The sequence below is a fragment of the Labeo rohita genome, chromosome 21, assembly GCF_022985175.1.
Source record: "Labeo rohita strain BAU-BD-2019 chromosome 21, IGBB_LRoh.1.0, whole genome shotgun sequence".
NCBI lineage: Eukaryota > Metazoa > Chordata > Actinopteri > Cypriniformes > Cyprinidae > Labeo > Labeo rohita.
This window is the reverse complement of record NC_066889.1, coordinates 26,522,038-26,538,943: the sequence shown is the minus strand read 5'-3', so window position 1 is coordinate 26,538,943 and position 16,906 is coordinate 26,522,038. Positions and strand designations below refer to the sequence as shown.

At 34.7% G+C, this 16,906-nt stretch overlaps 1 long non-coding RNA gene across 1 annotated transcript; it reads left to right on the top strand.

Annotated features, from left to right (window-relative positions):
* Nucleotides 1–15,043: 15,043 nt before the first annotated feature.
* LOC127152692 (uncharacterized) lies at nt 15,044–16,557 on the top strand. The gene is made up of 2 exons (XR_007825125.1): nt 15,044–15,659; nt 15,968–16,557. It is a non-coding gene; the product is annotated as an uncharacterized LOC127152692 (long non-coding RNA).
* Nucleotides 16,558–16,906: the final 349 nt, after the last annotated feature.

The window sequence follows — 16,906 nt, the reverse complement described above, 5'->3', positions numbered from 1 at the left end:
CAATTGAATCAAGAAGGTTTATTTTTGCAGCACCATTTCATACTGAATATACGTCAAGAATATTGCTTGTCTCTGGCAGTTTGAGGGGGTTGCTTAAGTTTCTGTCTAGTCCAAGCTGGCACAGAGCTTTGATCCACTGGGCTCCGAAACCTGGCATGACCACCCTAAACTTGTATGACTTGGTTTTTCCAAGCAGGAACTGCTGATGTGGTTTCTCGGCTGGTGCATTACACATTACAGATGTAGTCCATCTCGTGCAGCTCTGTAACTGGCCTCACTGGGCTCATTGTGGTGCTGCTCCATGGGGTTCACCTTAACTGAGTTGTGTTCTCCAATCATTATTCATATTCATAGTCACATATTACTCATATTTACCCCTTTAACGTTGGATCCAGTAGGGACAGACCAGCATTCTCACACCCGCACACTTTTCAGCAGTATGAGTAATCAGAGTTGAGAAGAAAGTGTACTGTAGCTCTAGTGCTTCAATATAACCTCATTAGGAAAAATCAACATGCATACAATGAACTACAGAGACACTTACTCATACTGGAAACCTGTAATGTAATGCTCACTGGGAGAACTTGCATTAAAAGGTCCAAATATATCCTGTAAAGTGTGTTGAAAGCAGTATGTGAAATGTGTAGTTTTTTTTATTTTTTATTTTAATTTTATATTTTGCATTAGATTTTAATTTAATTTTTTACTTAATTTAATTGTTTCTGCTTTATAATCTTAATGGAGTTTTTATTGTATTTTAGTTTAGTAAAAATCAGCTTCACAAACTAAATGAACTTCATATTTTATTATTAAGTTTACGTTTAAGTTTATTAAGTACATTTTTTATTATATTTCTATTTATTTTATTGCTATACCAGATCAATGGAGATTTAAAACCTATTGGGTTTTTATTTTATTTTATTTTATTTTATTTTATTTTATTTTATTTTATTTTATTTTTTATTTCTTAATGTGTGGGACTGTTTTATTGCTTTTAATTAAAAACCTGATGGAGTGTTTATTTTATTTTATTTTATTTCATAAACTATTTTATTATATTGTATTGCTATTGCAAAACTTTGTAAAACTTAATGGAGTTAAATGTGTAGCATTTTATTTTATTCGTATGTAGCTTTGTAAACTTGGTGCTTTTAATTGAATTGAATTTAAATTAATTTTTCTTTTTTTTTATTATTATTTTTTCTTTTTCATTGTGCTTCATAATCTTAATGGAGTTTTATTGTATTTTAATTTAGTAAAAATCAGCTTCACAAACTTAATAAACTTCATATATTTTTTAAGTTTTTATTTTATTTTTTTTGTTTTTTTTTTTTTTTTTATTTTAATGTGTGTGGTACTGTTTTATTTGCTATATCAGCTCAATGGAAATTTAAAACCTGATGGAGTGTTTATTTTATTTTATTTTATTTTTTTATTAAAAAGTTGATTATATTGTATTGCTGTATCAAAGCTTTATTCCTATATAGCTTTGTAAACTTAGTGCTTTTTATTTTATTTTATTTTATTTTATTTTTAAAAAAAATAATTTGAAATTAATCTCACTGGTGTTATGAGCAGGGCAATAAACTGTTTATTTTATAGGTTTTAAATATTATTTAAAGACAACTTTGGTTTTAAAGAAAGCTAAATGTAAGAGGATTTAATCGAAACATTTTATTTGGTCTTGAAAGTATGATATCATGTTCGTAGTCTTGAGAGAATGACTAGTTGTTTTAGAAAATGTGCTGTAGTTTTTTCCCACTCTGCGGTGTTGCTCTTTTCATTGCCCTTTTTGTTTCATTTATTCAGTTTGATGTAAGTATAATAATCAGTGAGAACAGATATTTTATTTCCCACATCAAATAGGGCCCGTCTTGACATATGCCAATGGGTATGTAGGTGATGTTTGTGTGTGTATCAATAGTTTATATCCCCTAAATGTCCTTAATAAATGTTTATTTTTGTCTGGTCCAGGGCTTTCATCATCCCGGGCAGGGCACGTTGTGTTTGTGCACGTGTGCATGACTGTACAAACGGCACATCTTCTTCCAAAATGTGACTCTGAAATGACTAGGTCATCCAAAATTAAAGAAGAGAAAGCAAGAACATATGAGGTAAAATTGTAACAGATAGAAATACAGGGTAATTTATTAATTTATTTAAGCAAATATCCTCAAAACGTTCCACTGGAATTGCTCTTTACATATTTAAAAGAATTGTTCACCCAAAAAAATAAAAATTAGCTGAAGTTTAGCTCTTTGCCATCTAAGATGACGGCACCCATTCACTGCTGAGCAAATGATGCAATGCTACATTTCTCATAATCTGTTCTGATGAAGAAACTGTTTTACATCTTGGATTCCTGAGGGTGAGTAGATTTTCAGCTAATTTTCATTTATCGGGTGAACTATTCCTTTAACTGTAACTAATCGGTTAAAATAGTCCAGATGTGCAACATATGATGTAGTTGCCCTCACCATTTCCTGTGTGTTTGTTTGAAAAAAGACTCCAGTTTGAAGTAATTTAACCTGTTGACTCACACACTGGTGGTCTGTAGGTCAATACAGCGAGACTAGACATCCTTTCAATGGTTCTAGGTGATCCTAGTTTAGACTAGATTTTGTTTTCTCAGTCAATCAGCAGATTCCAGTGGCACTTTTCAGTCAGTTTATATAATCTGTGAAACCAAACTATACACTGCAAGAAAGTTCCTCACCAAAGGTTTACTGTGTTACTCACGTCCAGAGTAGACAAAGAAATATAATTAGTCTGGAAAAATGCATTAAACAAAACATCTTTCTGTTTTGAGGCCTAAAATAATGTTAGTGTTTAATGCAGTTGACTCAGGTTCGGTTTTATGGCTCAGTTTACTGTCTTTTTTAGGTAAACCCATAATAAATTGCAACTAAACTGGCCTGATTATGCTGCATTTGCATTTTATGAAAGAAATGCTTTGACATTCATGTTTTGTTCCTTTAAGAAAAACCATATGGGTGTTGAGGTGAAACAAATGTACTTTAGAAAGTGCAAACCACTCACTGGACACTAAGATCCATAAACACAGATTTAACGTAGGTACAGGAAGAGGTAAAATGGGGATTGTAGAGAAGATTCTAGACCGTATGGCTTTTTCCTTCTGTTCAGTCACCCCTCTGTAAAGAAGGAGAACAAACTTCCAACCCTCTCTCTCTCTCTCTCTCAGGTCTGTGTGGAGCAATCCGAGTTGCTCCAGCGTCCTGCTCTGCCCAGCGTGGCTTTGTGGGAATAACGTAATCAAAAGTGGGTTTGTACTGGGGGGAAAACAATTGTGTGAATGTCTCTTTTGCCATATAATTATATGTTCATTCAGTGGGGAGAGGGAAATGTTGTGTTGGTGTGTGTGTGTGTGTTTAGAACTCACGGTGCCTGAGGCTGCTTTATTCAGAATTTCCGTGTGTGAGCTGCCAAAAGTTAACAAGACATTTACCATACATCATACCACACGCTCCCTAACCAACATTACACTATCAGAGACAGAGAGACTGGAAGTTTTATGTTTAAACACTCCTCTTAACAAGTATCTATCTGTCTGTCTGTCGTTCTGTCGTTCTATATGTCGCTTTTTTGTCCATCCATACATCGGTCATCTTTCTATCATCGTTCTATCATTCTATACATCGTTCTATATATCGTTCTTTCTACCTATATATCGTTCTATTGTTCTATCTATCTATCTATCGTTCTATCATTCTATATATTGTTTTTTTCTGTCCGTCTATCTATCCATCTATCCATTTATCCATCTATCTATCTATCTATCTATCTATCTATCTATCTATCTATCTATCCATCTATTGTTCTATCTACCGTTCTGTATATTGTTCTTTCTATCTATCTATCTATCGTTCTATCTATCGTTCTATCTATCGTTCTTTCTGTCCGTCTATCTATCTATCTATTGTTCTATCGTTCTATCTATCGTTCTATCTACCGTTCTTTCTTTCTATCTATCTATCTATCATTCTATCGTTCTATATATTGTTCTATATATTGTTCTTTCTGTCCGTCTATCTATCTATCTATCTATCTATCTATCTATCTATCTATCTATCTATCTATCTATCTATCTATCTATCTATCTATCTATCTATCTATCTATCGCTCTATCTACTGTTCTTTCTATCTATCTATTGTTCTATCTATCATTCTATCATTCTATTGTTCTATATATTGTTCTTTCTGTATGTCTATCTATCTATCTATCTATCTATCTATCTATCTATCTATCTATCTATCTATCTATCTATCTATCGTTCTATCTATCTATCTATCTATCTATCGTTTTATCTATCTATATCTATCTATCTGTTCTATTATTCTATCTATTGTTCTATCTATCTATCTATCATTCTATCATTCTATATTGTTCTATATATTGTTCTTTCTGTATGTCTATCAATCTATCTATCTATCTATCTATCTGTCTGTCGTATCTCTATCTATCTATCTATCTATCTATCTATCTATCTATCTATCTATCGTTCTATCTATCGTTCTATCGCTCTATCTACTGTTCTTTCTATCTATCTATCTATCTATCTATCTATCTATCTATCTATCTATCTATTCTATTGTTCTATATATTGTTCTATCTATGTCTGTTCTTTCTATATATCTATCTATCTATCTATCTATCTATCTATCTATCGTTCTATCTATCGTTCTATCGATCCGTCTATCTATCTATCTATCTATCTATCTATCTATCTATCTATCTATCTATCTATCTATCTATCTATCTATCTATCGTTCTATCTATCTATCTATCTATCTATCGTTCTATCTATCTACTGTTCTTTCTATCTATCTATTGTTCTATCTATCTATCTATCATTCTATCATTCTATTGTTCTATATATTGTTCTTTCTGTATGTCTATCAATCTATCTATCGTTCTATCTGTCGTTCTATCTATCTATCTATCTATCTATCTATCTATCGATCTATCTATCGTTCTATCGCTCTATCTACTGTTCTTTCTATCTATCTATTGTTCTATCTATCTATCTATCTATCATTCTATCATTCTATATATTGTTCTTTCTGTATGTCTATCTATCTATCTATCGTTCTATCTATCGTTCTATCTATCGTTCTATCGATCGTTCTTTCTGTCCGTCTATCTATCTATCTATCTATCTATCTATCTATCTATCTATCGTTCTATCGTTCTATCTACCGTTCTTTCTATCTATCTATCGTTTTATCTATCTATCATTCTATCGTTCTATATATTGTTCTATATATTGTTCTTTCTATCTATCTATCTATCTATCTATCTATCTATCTATCTATCTATCTATCGTTCTATCGTTCTATCGTTCTATCGTTCTATCTATCGTTCTATCTATCGTTCTTTCTGTCTATCTATCTATCTATCTATCTATCTTTCTTTCCATCTATTGTTTTATCTATCGTTCTATATATCGTTTTTTATGTCTATCTATCTATCTATCTATCTATCTATCTATCTATCTATCTATCTATCTATCTATCTATCCATCTATCTTTCTTTCTATCGTTCTACCTATTGTTCTATATATTGTTCTATCTATCTTTCTATCTATCGTTCTATATATCGTTCTTTCTGTCCATCTATCTATCTGTCTTTCTATCGTTCTATCTATCTATCTATCTATCTATCTATTTATATCTGTTCTATCGTTCTGTCGTTCTATCTATTGTTCAATATATTCTATATATTGCTCTTTCTGTCTGTCTATCTATCTATTGTTCTCTTTCTATCTATCATTCTATTATTCTATCTATCGCTTTTTCTGTCCATCCATCTATCATTCTATTGTTCTATATATCATTCTTTCTGTCCATCCATCTGCATCTATCTTTCTATCTATCTATAGTTCTATCTATCGTTCTATATATTGTTCTATATATAGTTATTTCTGTCCGTCTATATCTATCTATCTATCTATCTATCTATCTATCTATCCTTCTGTCTGTCTATCATCTGTCTACCTCTCTGTCCATCCATCCATCCATCCATCCATCCATCGTTCTGTCTGTTTGTCCATCATTGTACCTAACTAATGGCAAACATGTTTACACCGATATTTCTCCTGCAGAATGATGGGAATCTGGGAGTTTCTGAACGGGGCACACAGCATCTGTTAGGCACATGTGCTGAAAGGTGAGTGAGTTTGCTAAATTCATGGCCTACAAAATTGGTCAGAACCGATCTGCATTTTTAGCTGTAAATCTTCTCATTATCAGTATAGTTTCACTCTCAGCTGTTTCCTGACCAAGAATATGACCTTTGACCTCCCCCACTAATATTCATTTACAAGGTTTAAACTCACTATAGGAGAACATGAAGTTTGTTTAGTAATTTTCAGCAGCACTAAAGGCTCACGGGTAACTGTTAGTGAAGGACTGTCTGAGCAGAATGATATGGATGATCTGCATGTTCTCTGAGTCACAGACGTTCCTCCAAACAGCATGTGCTCTCAGTTTATCTGACCGCAGTCTTGGGCTGTTATGAAGCAGATGCTCTGGAACATTTCAGCAGGGACCGATTTGTCATTCACCCACTGATCTGAAGAAATGACACAGAAAAATAGGATTTTAGGATGATCTGAATTCGTTTATTTCATTTAAAACAGAACGAACTCCTCTTATGGTGGGTTTGGTGTTTATTGAGGAGATTAATGTCATGAACTCCTGCAGCTGTACAGTAGCTCAGCATTGCTGAAGTCAGAATGTAGCATACAATGGCTACAGAAAGTATTTGGACTCTTGAAGTGTTGAACATATTTTGTTTGTCAAACTTTTGTTCATCACTGTACATTTTCAAAATCATTCAGCAGCATTTTTGGAATTCTTTGAAACTTTTGTGGAATCTTCGGAGCAACTGAAGCTGCTGTAGAACATCTCGAATGCTTCTGGAACATAGCTAAATGGAATAATGCTGACTCAGTCAATGTGTGGCTTTGTTCCATACAGTCATGTTCCCCACGGGTCCTTCAACCGCAGAGATTCCACTCCGCTCGCTAGTGGAAGAACACGTATCACTTTAAACCAGGTCTGGAGAGACCTCTCACGCTCATTCATGAAGGCTGATGAAGCTCCAGATGTGTGGAAGGCTTTTTATAGCAACTATTACTGGCTCAGACATGAACATTTTTTACTTGGAGTCACTCTTAGGAACTAAATGTCCTGTTTCAGTAGAAAATCTAATGGGTCCAGTGTGTGTTCTGACCGACTAACAAACTCCACAAAGTTAATGTGCTACTGAAAGACGCTTTCAGAAGTGATCGGAATTTATAGGTCATACCCCAGATTGTTCCATACAGATTTGTCCTGTTTTCTAGTCATTTCTTTAGAGATTTTGCTGTGTTCTTTGAGATACTGAACTGAAATGTTTCAGTTGGATGTTCATCTAACAATTTTTTAAAAAATTTGCTATTTGTTTCAGAACGTTGGGAGAACATTTAAAACTGACATTTTTGTAATACCTACAGATGATAAATGGAATATTCTCTTAATGTCTGGATAACTTTTTAAAAATTCAGAGAAACATATGAGAGAAATGAGAGTTCCATGACTTGATGGCAAGGTTAACAAGTTTTTGTTAGATGATAGAACATTGGAAAGGACATGCATATGAGTCTTATGGTCTTATTTACTGTAATTCTGTCAGTTTTCTTAATTTGAGTAGTTTAGCCTAAATATACTCCAATGTGACTATTCCTGGGATTCTCCTAGCGTCCTTTTTAATGGCCTTTCATTATTTAAGAACATGAAGTCTGTGTGAAACTGAATTACTCGACACACAGCCTCAGATCTTCCCCTCCAAAATACACAGACTGCGGTCGTACGTAATTAGCAACAACCACACGCACTGGATCTGACTCTGGATCAGTTTTAAGCAGCCACATATATTAACAGACACACATGAGCGCTGTTCTCAAATCAGTGCTGGTGGACATGCAGGGTGGAGTCCAAACAGACAGTCAGTGCGACATGTTCAATTAACATCACAGGCGACAACTTCCTGTGCTTTCATGTGAGATTTTGAGCTCACACTAAAACAGCAGTTTGACTGTAATGCTGATGTTGCTTTCGATTGGAAATTTCACTATGATCTTATTAGCACTTAGCACATGCTAAAACTTAAGTATTGAAATCAATTGTAAGTCGAAAACTGTGGGCAGCGAACATGAAAATAGCTAGAGAATGAAAAGGAAATAGCTGGAGTTTGATGTTCCTCAGGTCCAATTTTAACCAAATTTAAAGCACATATGACTGTGTTTTAGTACAGGACATTGAGACCGCCCTCTTGTTATTCTATTCCTTCTTTCGTTATTGTTTCACTCTAATCACCTGTTCAGTATCAAGTTCATTGTTCATTCAGTTCATGTTTATTTGTATAGCGCTTTTCACAATACAAATTATTGCAAAGCAGCTTCACAGACAATTAAAGTTTCTACATTATATTTAGGAGTAGCTTATCAGTGGTGACTATGTCAAGGTGATGTCCATATGGTAGAAATGTACAGTAAAAATCATGCAGTAAGTTGATGACATGTATTCAAATCAACACTATTAACAGCAATGATTATATGTTGCGATCGAAATTTGGTAGTTTTGTATCTTGTTTCAGGGTTGGCATCATCTGAAATTCTCTGAGGGGTTGGAATCATCTCCTCTCAGGTGTTTGGTCATCTCAGATCTTTGTAAGGGTTGGATCCAGACTGAGGCTTGTGTAATTCCTAGTTACCTCGGGATGCTTATCCCGTGGCATAAACAGAGAAGCAAATAGAGAAAAGAAAATTGCTTAGCTGCTGTTCCAACCAAGCAAAAATGATGTGTTCAACCCAAGCAAAAGTATGATAATATGCATTTGATCAAATATAACTGTTATGATGGTTTTTTGGTCTTTTTAGATGATAGGACAGTGGAGATTGACAGGAAAGGGTTGGGTGGAGAGTGAGGGAGCAGGATCGGCAAAGGACCCTGGGTCAGTAATTAAACCCATGTTGGCCGGAGGCGCAGTTGTGCTATATGTAAGTGCACTAACCACACCGCTGTAGGCACTGACAGAGATGTCTCTTTAATCTAGATTTAAACAGAAAGAGTGTTAGGGAGTGTAATGGATTGTAGCGTGGTAGAAGACTAGTTAGGTACGCAGGAGCTAAACCATTCAGGTCCTAGTAAGCAGTGGTCTAATTGTAAAAAAAAAAAATTCAAGGGGGATGGTGGGGCGGGGGGATCCTGTGATTACAAATGATTACAAAATTTGTCTAATGTTTAAACATTTTTATTTGACAAATAAATAAGCTTTACTGAATGAACTATGGTTTATGAGCTGTTTTCCTTGTGGGGCCTGAAATGTCACACTCCTTTTTTTTTTGTGGAGATATTTGGTCTTCCCAAGGTAGGTTAAACTGATGCACGCACACTTGCATGCACACAATTTGTGTCTGTGTGCCAAATGACCTAAATGATCATTCTTATTTAGGGGTGTGCGTTATTGTCAAAAATGATATAATATCTTTGGGGGGATTTTTCTAGAAAAGAGTCAAGAGTCTTTTAATCATTATGCATGACTAATGTTAGAATATGATTTAAACAACTGGAAATGTAAAGCATGATGTGATGAGAGAGATGGTCTAAAGGTCAGAAGGTCTGGGAACCTTGGCCACTTTGAAGCCATATGACTGACAGGTAAAGCAACCAATCATGTTTCGTTTTGTGCCGTGTCATGTTTAGGGTCATGGAAATGTCCCCACAATAACAGACTGGTGTGTAAAACTCCTGGACGCATTTTAAAGAGCCAATGCCGCGAACTTTACATAGTTCACATACCCTTAAAGTCCAGCATTTAGTTGATCCTAAAAAGCACTCATTGTCACGGGTATAAACACAACATCTTTCTTCTTCCAAGAAAGGGTCGTTTTGTTCAAAAGTTTTATTGACTCACCCCCTTGTCATCCACGAAATTATGTTTTCTGAGGAAAACATGTCAGGATTTTTCTCCATATAGTGGACTTCTGTGGTGCCCCCGAGTTTGACCTTCCAAAATGCAGTTTAAATGCAGCTTCAGAGGGCTCTAAACGATTCCAGCCGAGAACGAAAGGTCTTATCTATAGTGAAACAATCTGTTATTTTCTAAAAAAAAAAAATTCATATACTTTTTAACCTCAAACACTCATCTTGTCCCAGCTCTGCAGGAATTCTGTGTATTCCGGTTCAAGACAGTTAGGGTAGGTCGAAAAACTGATTAAAAATATGTGATTAATTGCTCACCCTCATGTCATTCCAAACCAGTGTAGAAGATCTATCCAAGACATAAGTAAAACGCTTATAACTGCTCTCCTGGCTTAAGAGAACTCAAGATTTACAATGCCATTTTTAGATGAAAAGACACAGAACGATAAACTTAGACGTGATTCGTAGTAGTGATGGGAAGTTCGGATCATTTTACTGACTCGGACCTTTGAGTCTCGTTCAGCAAAATGAACGAATCTTTTTTCAAGTCATTTCAAGTCACATGACAGCCCCATAAGCTCAACCAATGCAGTGTGAGCCAGAAAGAGAATTGATTAGTTCATCTCTCGAGTCTTCGGATTCGAGTCGTTCGTTCATCATGTGACAGCCCCATAAGATGAACGAACAACTGGAAAAACCCGAAGACTCGAAACAGGTGAACTAATTCCAGTACAGAACCTAATAGGATGTTGCGCGTGAGCGACTGAATGAATCACTCCCCGAGACAACTCGTTCCTCCCGAGTCACATTGAAGATTCGTTCAAAATGAACAAATCATTTATGAACGACCCATCACTAACTCTTAGCATCGTGGATGCGCATCCCAGAGCCTGTGCTACACGAGCTTTTGTGCTTAAAAAGTATAGAATTTTTTATTTTTCGAAAAAAAAAAATAAAAGACTGATCGTTTTGCTGGATAAGACCCTTCTTCCTCAGCTGGGATTGTTTAGAGCCCTTTGAAGCTGCATTTAAACTACATTTTGGAAGTTCAAAATCGGGGCACCAATGAAGTCCATTATATGGAGAAAAATCCTGAAATGTTTTACTCAAAAACCATCATTTCTTTATGACTGAAGACAGAAAGACACGAACATCTTGGATGACAAGGGGGTGAGTAAAATATCTGTAAATTGTTGTTCTGGAAGTGGACATTTCTTTTAACTGAAGTCTCGGAATACACTGCATAAGTCATACATGCAACATTTATAATAAATGGATTCTAGTATGAGGCAGATTAAGGTGGATCTTTTCCTGATAATAGAAACTAGTGTCAGTCTGGAGGGTGAGCTTTGTTTTAGTGAAACAAAATGCAGACATATACTTACCAAGAAGGATCAAGCTAGGAGTCACAGGCAGGTTACCCATTTTCTCAAGGTCAGAAGGAGTGGCAGACATCTATTAGTAAAGAAAACAATTTAAAGTGGCTCACAGTATCTGCGAATGACCAAAATTACGCTGATTTAAACTCTGATGATGCAATAGATGATATTTAATGGAGATGAGATGTCTGTTTGTCCCTACAATGCAAAAGAAAATGGGGACCAAACTTTAATACCAACAGATATACAGTAAATGGAGGATAAAGGTAATTAATTGCATGGTTTAGCCAGTTTTCTGAAGTGGTTCAATTTGTTTGGGTGAAAACAATTTTGCATTTTGCAATTCCAGTTTCTAATTTGTGGTTCTGTGGTCTGATGTTTTGATATAAGACAAAATTACTGGTAATTAATCATACCTTTATGTTCCTTTTGGAGCTCGAAGGTTTGGGTCCCACTGGTCTTCCATATGGGCAAAACAGACATCAGTTCTCCACGACAGTATCTTCATTTGTCCTCCAAGGGAAAGTCCTATGAGTTTGAGACGGCATAAGGTTGAATAAATAATGAGATAACCTTTTTTAGGTGAATGATTTCTTGAACAAACAATAGGCAAACTTATATTTTCTTAAAGAATGAGTCATCTGCTTCTCTACAAAGTTGGCCTTTGAACTACAAGGATAAGGAAAACATAATGTAAAGAATATATAGCTTCTCTAGTTAACTAATTACAAACATCCCCCACAAAAATTAAAATAAAGTTTAAAAATAAAATTAAAATGGACAGATACTTTGTCCATCTGCTGCTATGTTTGCAGTCGCTAGTAGCAAATTGAATACATTTACAGTAATCGTGCAAGAATTATGAATTTTGTTCATACACGTATCTTTTGCTTAGATGAAGTTTGGGACATGTTTCAGTTACATAAATTGTGTGATGGTAATAAATAAATCAAATGCAGTCAGAGTATATGCTAACGAGCTAACAATGCCATCATATCTTACTTGGTTACTGTTCCATGATTAAAACATGCTATCCTTTCATCAAATTATGCTTTGGTGGCTCTTTATAATGTTAATATTTAGAAGTGTACTCGGTAAGATAAAATCAAAAGTGTGGTTGCAAATAACAGCAGCAGATAATAGCCGGTTTGAACCTCACGCTAAAATGGTAACCACAAACAAACAAAACATCATTCCACAGTCATTTTTTACTCAGATAAATTTAAGACGTGCGGGTTAGAGGGGAAAAAATGTTTCTTATCAGTTGTGTGTTGTACAAAGGGCTGACACTCCTGTTGTAACTTGCTGATTAAAACATGGTCACGAATCCAATTTAAATCCCAAAAACTTAATTGGATGTTTAAACGTTAATTTTTACAAGTAATAAGTACTTTAGAAATAAAACAATAAAAGGCAGAGCTCCCAAATGACCTCGTGCAGATAAACCAAAATGTCGTACTGTCTCTGCACATGTACAAGGGAAAATATGGCTGTTAAACAACAGTGTCATACTGTTGCTGTTCAACATATCCCACAATGCTTTGCAAAATACAGTAACTTACTGTTATTATATGAAAACAGCATTTTACTGTTAAATTTCCTTGTAAATTTACAGGAATTTTTTACAGTGTAAGCAGTGGGCAAATTATAAAAAAAATTCAAGGGGATGGTGGGGTGGGGGGATCCTGTGATTACAAATGATTACAAAATGTGTCTAATTTTTAGACACATTTTTATTTAAAAAAAAAAAAAAAAAACTTTACTGAATGAACTATGCTTTATGAGCTGTTTTCCTTGTGGGGCCTGAAATGTTTTTTTTTTTTTTTTTTTTTTTTTTTTTGTGTAGACATTTTGTTCTTCCCAAGGTAGGTTGAACTGATGCATGTACACTTGCATGCGGGCAGTTTGTGTCTGTGTGCCAAATGACCTAAATGATCATTCTTATTTAGGGGTGTGCGTTATTGTCAAAAATTATATAATATTTTTGGGGGGATTTTTCTCGAAAAAAAATCTGTTTTGCTGATCTTTTAATCATTATGCATGACCAATGTTAGAATATGATTTAAACAACCGGGAAAAAAAGCATGACGTGACGAGAGGGACGGTCTAAAGGTCAGAAGGTCTGGGAACCTTGGCCACTTTGAAGCCATATGACTGACAGGTAAAGCAACCAATCACTTTTTGTTTTGTGCTGTGTCATGTTTAGGGACATGGAAATGTCCCTACAATAACGGACCGGCGTGTAAAACTCTTGGACGCATTTTAAAGAGCCCATGTCACAAACTTTACATAGTTCACATACCCTTAAAATCCAGCATTTAGTTGATCCTAACAAGCACTCATTGTCACGGGTATAAACACAACATTTCTTTTCTTCGTTCTGTTCAAAAAAGTTTTATTGACTCACCCCCTTGTCATCCACGATATTTATGTCTTTTTTTCTTCAGTTAAGAAATTATGTTTTCTGAGGAAAACATGTCAGGATTTTTTTCCATATAGTGGACTTCTGTGGTGCCCCCGAGTTTGACCTTCCAAAATGCAGTTTAAATGCAGCTTCAGAGGGCTCTAAACGATCCCAGCCGAGGACAAAAGGTCTTATCTATAGTGAAACAATCTGTTATTTTCTAAAAAAAAAAATTCATATACTTTTTAACCTCAAACACTCATCTTGTCCCAGCTCTGCGTGAACTCTGTGTATTCCGGTGCAAGACAGTTAGGGTAGGTCGAAAAACTTATGTGATTAAAAATATGTGATTAATTACTCACCCTCATGTCGTTCCAAACCTGAAAGACCTTCACTCATCTTCGGAACATTGATTGAGTCAACATTATTTCGTTCAGCTGTGTTCAAGAAACATACAAGATGTTCTACAGCAGCTTCAGTTACTCTGAAGATTCCAAAAAGTGCAGAACAAGAATTCCAAACATTCTGATGAATGATTTAAAAAATGTATAGTGATGAAAAGAAGTTTGACAAACAGAAAGTGATCAACAAAAACTTCCTTTCTTCTTCTTCTTCATCTTTTTTTTTTAAGCATCCCCAATGTTAATTGTAATTGTTTTGAATTCATTTTCTATAGCTGAGCAGTGCAATGTTACTGGGTAAGTGTGCTCTTTTTATGACATGACATTTGTGGTGTTTGTTCACCAAGAGTGAGTATTTTGCTGTTTAGATTAGATTGTTAGTTTTAGGAATTTCCAAGTTCAGCTGATAGTAAATTGTAATTGGCTGTTTAATGTTGAAAGCTTGTGATCGGCTGCAAAATGGAGTGTGGCCGCCTGTTGAACATGCAGGGGGTACAGAGCTGATGCAATCTTAGTGCACTTTCAGGGTACAAGTGTAATGCGGGTTATAGTTATGAAATAAACATCTTTTTGCTCCAGTTGTTCCTGTTTCGTGTTTCGATAAAGCCCTAGACAAACCATGACTGCCTTTGGACAGCATAACATTTAGGAACTGATAACACTGTAAGCCATTACTGTATATAGGCCAATTCACAGCTCACAGAGAAATGCCAACAAACATGTTTGTTGAGTTTTGTTGGATCATTGTGTTACCCCTGTGGGCATCTCTTGATGTTGGTCAGAGTTTGTTTTCACCTGACTGAAAACGGTCAGTCAGTGTTTATTGGTGTCTGTTGTTGAGGCAGTTTGAACATGACAGTTATTCTTCATAAAATTCTGAATCCAACAGCCAACTTGTTTGTTGGCATTTGTGCGGTGTGAATTGGCCTGAGGCAAGTAATGACATGCATACTGCAAAACAAGGTGGACTAGAAATGCAATGTATGTATAAAAGGAATTAGGAAGTGAAACACTTTAAAAGGAGGTGAATAGGCTACTTGCCAGTATAGAAGATCTATACAAGACATAAGTAAAACGCGTATAACTGCTCTCCTGGCTTAAGAGAACTCAAGATTTACAATGCCATTTTTAGATGAAAAAACACTGAAAGTAAATGCTCTCGGTGGTCTCATTCTTGTCGTTGCTGAAAAAATGCTAGAAAATGACTTTGTGTGTTCTTGTAATCAGCCTTACAGGAATGTTGTCTTTCTACATTTTTTTATTCCTGTTCTTTTTTACATGGTCATGGTTATTAAATGGTTTAAACCAGGACATCGGCAACAAATCTTCTTGGTGAAGACCTTCCTGATTTCATCTTTTTTGTGGATTGTATTACTTCTTACTGATGGAAGATACGTTGCATGTTTAGAATTTTCATCAAATCCTCCATGTAACAATACAATAAATGTGACAGAACTTCAATCCACTCCAGCATTTTTTAAATCTAAGGTAAGTAAAAATACAACAACTTGTGGCAACACTGCAAAACAGTTTGAAATAATTCTGAATGTACAGTATTATTAAAAATAAATAAATAAATCTGAACTCCTGATCTTTCATTTTGCATGCATTACTACTGTTAGAACAGGATTGAAACATCCATTATGGTGATTTTTACTAATTAATGGCAGATATTATCATCAGCAAATAAAAGTATTTGTCCGTGAATAATGGGAGTACTGCCTACAACTACTGCCTTGATAAATATCATGAATGAATATCATGAAACTAATCACATATTTTTGGTGTTATCCCAGATTGCAGGTTTTTTTCTGTTATATTGTGTGCTGTCTATTGCCTTCCTTACTACAATTGTTGCATACTTAAAAGAATTGAGAAACTTCAGGAACAATGAAAATACAGCATTATACAACAGGATAAATCCTGAAAATGATTCTGAGACAACAGGACTAAGCCAGAGGACAGTACCTGAGCAAAACAACCAGAAAACCATGAAGTCAATCAAAACCAGATCTGTTACAGTGTAAGAAAAGTGTTACCTGTAATATACTGTACAGAGAGTAAAGTAAACGCCATTGATTTTTTTATTGCTTCTGTGTTTGTTGTTTTCTGAATTTCATATAATTTTATCATAAATAGCTAATCATGACACACTGTATGTATACATTTGATTTGATATGCTGTCTTAAATGAATGTAAATTCAATTATAATATGCAACCGTGTATTAGAGTGGAAACCATGTTGTATAACGCTGGATTGACATTTTAAGGATAATTTTTGTTTCATTTTTTTTGTAGAATCATTTGTCTAAACAGTTACTGCTTTTCTGATTTCAAATTCTGCATCTGTAAAAACAATAAAACTGCTGACTGCTGATAAATAATCTGGCTATGTGATATTTGTTTTCTTTACAAATTGATACAGACGTGTTTTGTGTGTCTTATTGAAAGCATCAATAAAGACAACCACATAATACTCAGGAAGAAAGCCTAATTCAGTTTGCAAAGTTCAGTTCGCATTTAGTATACACTGAGGATTTCTTTCTTAATCTTATTTTAAAGGCCAAAAAATGCTGCAAAAAAAAAAAAACAAAAAACAAAAACAAAAAAAAAAAAAAAAAAAAAAAAAAAAAATACAGCACTCAGATCAGTGCTGTAACAGTATGAGATATTTAACTGCACCTCTTTTAAGGATATATAAATGAAATTAGATTCTGTTATCACAAATAAATATA